Raw genomic sequence first — 4,241 nt, forward strand, 5'->3', positions numbered from 1 at the left:
CTAAATCTCAATACAATTCTTTACATTACTAGCTCTACATTACATAATATTACTTTACATTTCATGTCCACTACTATTCTATTACATGACATAGACATAAACTTTACCCTTGCCAACTTCTCGCTATCTCTGACCCTGCAAACCTGGGGGTTAGGGGAAAGGGGTGAGCTAAAAAGCCCAGTGAACAGAACAATAAAACAGTTTATTTAAACATATGCTTTCATGAAATGCATCACAACACAAACAATACACATCCAGGATGGACTTGTCACCAATAGCCCTCTACATATCCAATAGATGCCCGGCCCTCAACGGGGCTCCTCAGGACTTCCTCTTAAGCATATCATAACATAGCATAACATGTCCAACTATGCCAGGGGCGATACGGTCACACTTGGTCTTCTCTTACATATAACATATCATATCAAGTCCAACTGTGCCAGGGGCGATACGGCCACACCTGGTCTTCTCTTATATATAACATATTGCCAGGGGCGATACGGCCACACCTGGTCTTTCCATCTCAGCTCATATCATATCGTATCATATCATATCATCTCATGTCATATGGTATCATATTGAGGGCTAGAGGATCATCCAATATCCATCCACATCATCATCATCAAATTATGCAATGCAACATATTCGTGAATTCTAATGCAAACACCCTATTACATAACATGGTATTCATGATGCATAAACATGCTTAAAACATCTTATTTCTTTAATATAAAAAGAGTTACGTTCTACTCACCTCTAGCAAAAGCTGGACTAACTCTGAACCAGCTAACTCTGTGGGCCTCCTCGGGTCCAATCCTACAAAGGTGGACTCAAATGAGGGACCAAACATACTCTAATAGGACTCTGAACATTCCCCAAAAATCTCCTAAAACATCATAAAACATGCATGCAAAACATGCAAAGAAAGGCTGGACAGGGGACCTTCGGCGGCCGAACCCCCTCTCCAGATCCGAAAGTCATGCACCTTCGGTGTAACGACCCAAAAATCCAGACTGCTACCGGCGCTAGGATCCAGGTCGGCATAAGGCCGCCGGGACCCGTAGCAAGCCAACATTCATCCTGTAAACCTGTTTAATCCCATACATGATCAACACATACATAATAATTTTGAACTCTTCCTTACATTCATTCATTCACCAAACTCAACCTGTGCATGCACTATACATAACATGATCATAAACATTAACTCCTCTTTGGAGTCTCAACACTGCCCCAATGGGGTGACATCACATATATTGAGTTTGGTTACAATAATCATCATTAAACATTAAGATCATGTACTAGAAAGGGATTAACATAATACTATGGTCAAGCACAACTCTAAACCTTCATAAGCATTATTACATAACATTTCTATATCATACTTTTACATGACTGTACTCAACGTAACATAACAACATTTATCATGTCCACACTAGCTATTACATGACCATGACTTCATTACTCTTGCTGACCTCCTGGTCTACCCTGTACCTGCAAACCTGGGGGTTAAGGGAGAGGGGTGAGCTACTAGAGCCCAGTGAGCAGAATAATAAAACATAGCATTTAAAACATATGATATCATGGAATGCATCACAGCACAAACATTTCACATCAAGGATGAACTTGTCACCACTTAGCCCTCTTTACAGTCTAATTATGCTAGGGGCGTAGTGTAGGCACACCTGGACTTCCATAGCATAACATATATATCCAGTCATACCGGGGGCGTAGTGCAGGCTCACCCGGACTTCCATAGTCTGTCATATCATACCATATAAGGGCTAATGGATCACTCAACATTCATCCACATCAACAGCATAGTGTGCAATACAACATATTCGTGAATTCTAATACAAGCACCCTAATATATCTCATGGCATTCATGATGGGTGAATTATGCTAAAACATTCATTATTTACTTTGAAAACATAGAGAGTTATTCCACTCACCTCTGGCTACCTCTGACAAGACTCGAAAGCAGCTATCTCACTGCTGGGGTCCTCGATTCCTCGGGTCCGAACCTACACAGGTGGACTCAAATGAGGGACCAAACATCTATGATCATGACTCTAAAATACTCCCCAAAAACCCCCCTAAAATACCTCAAAATATCCATAGAAAACATGCAAAGGAGGGCTGAACAGGGCACTTTCGGCGGCAGGTTCGGCGGCCGAAAGGCCCTCCAGAGCCGAAAGTCATGCACCTTCGGCGGCACTTTCGGCGGCCGAAGGTTCCCTCCAGAGACGAAACTCATGCATGTTCAGCGGCACCTTCGGCGGCCGAAAGTCCTTCCAGAGCCGAAAGTCCTTCCAGAGCCGAAAGTCCTTCCAGAGCCGAAAGTCATCTTTCGGGGGCAGGGTTCGGCGGCCGATTCATGCTACCACAGGTAGGTTCGGCGGCCGAAAGAACCTTCGGCTGCCGAACCTGGTTTCTTCCAAAAGGGCAGAAACTCGGCTCAACATGCATAAACGCCTCCCAACTCATTCAATCATGTATTTTCCTATTCTACAACATGCATACTCAAGCATACAAGCTCCTAGGGGCTTCAAACTATCCTAAACCCCATCTACAACACATCAAACATGTATCCAACATACATTGCTCATAAACACACATTTAACCAAAAACTCCACATAAACCTACACATGCATTTCTACCCCAAGAAACTTCATAAAACTTACTTAAAACATGAAAGGAACTATGGATCTACTCTTACCTCTTGTAGAACGAGAGGAGAGACGATCCGACTCGGAGATGGGAGAAATCCGCTCTTTGGTCTCCAAGTTTCCAAAACTTGCTCTTTTTGCTCAAATCTCTTCAAATCAACATAAAACTTGTCAAAATATGAAAGATAGGGGGAAAAACATCAAAAACGAACCAAAGGAGAGTATGAACTCACCGTGGCCGAAAATGGGGAGAAAACTCGCCCGTTTCGGCCATGGAGCTCTTATATAGGGCTGGCAGACCACCTTTCGGCAGCCGAACGTGCCCCCACATCTCATGCAAGTTCGGCGGCCGAACCTTTGAGACTTTCAGAAGCCTAACATGTCCCCCTAAACCATCCCACGTTCGGCGGCCGAACTTGAGGTTCGGCGGCCGAACTTGAGGTTCGGCGGCCGAACTTGAGGTTCGGCGGCCGAACCTGGAAATGCCTCCTTGGTCTTTTTCATTCAAAACTCAATTTTCTTTTTACTTAAAATCATAAAATACATTAAAACATTTTATGAAAACCTGGTTTTGCCCTTCTAGAGGTTTCCGACATCCGAGATTCCACCGGACGGTAAGAATTCCGATACCGGAGTCTAGCCGGGTATTACATTCGGCGGCCGAAAGTCCCTTCCAAATCCGAAACTCATGCATGTTCAGCGGCAGGTTCGGCGGCCAAAACTCCCCTCCAGAGCCGAAAGTCCAACTTTCGGGGGCAGGGTTCGGCAGCCAAAAGCTTGCCTCCACAGGCAGGTTTGGCGGCCGAACATGGCTTCGGCTGCCGAACCTGAGTTCTTCTAAAATGGCAGAACTCAGCCTATCGCATGCACAAAAGCCTCCCAAACTTTCCAAACTCAAACACAACACTCAGAAGCATGCATAAACATGTATATATCCTTTTTCAAGCCTATAGGGGCTTAAAACTAGTCTAAACCCCAACAACCATCACATATAGCATACATTTACATAAAGGGTACATAAACCCTAACATGCACATCCATACAACTCATGCTTTAAAAACCCCTTAACCCTTCATAAAACTTACTTAGAACATTGTAAAAGATGAGGATCTACACTTACCTCTTGAAGATCGAGGGTTGGTGCGACCCAAAGTTGGAGATGTGGAGGAAAAGAGCTCCGAAGGTCTCCAATCTTCAAAACTCTTCAAAATAATGATAAAACTCATGAAAACTTAAGGGATTTGAAGAAAAAGCATAAAAACAACCAAAGGAGAGCATGAACTCACCTATGCCCGAAAAGAGAGAGAAAACTCGCCCATTTTCCGGACAATGGGCCTTTTATAGGTGGCTAACCAGACCACTTTCGGAAGCCTAACGTGCCCCCTAAACAGCCCCATGTTCGGCGGCCGAACCTGGGTTCTTCCCTCCTTGGTCTTTTCTTTCAAAACTCAATTTCTTTCAAAACTCAATTTCTTTCTCATTCAAAACCTTAAAACACTTAAAAACAGTTTAGAAAACCTTTATTTTACCCTTCTAGAAGGCTCCGACATCCGAGATTTTTGGATTCCAACG

This window comes from Manihot esculenta, chromosome 5 (assembly GCF_001659605.2).
Source record: "Manihot esculenta cultivar AM560-2 chromosome 5, M.esculenta_v8, whole genome shotgun sequence".
Classification (NCBI taxonomy): domain Eukaryota; kingdom Viridiplantae; phylum Streptophyta; class Magnoliopsida; order Malpighiales; family Euphorbiaceae; genus Manihot; species Manihot esculenta.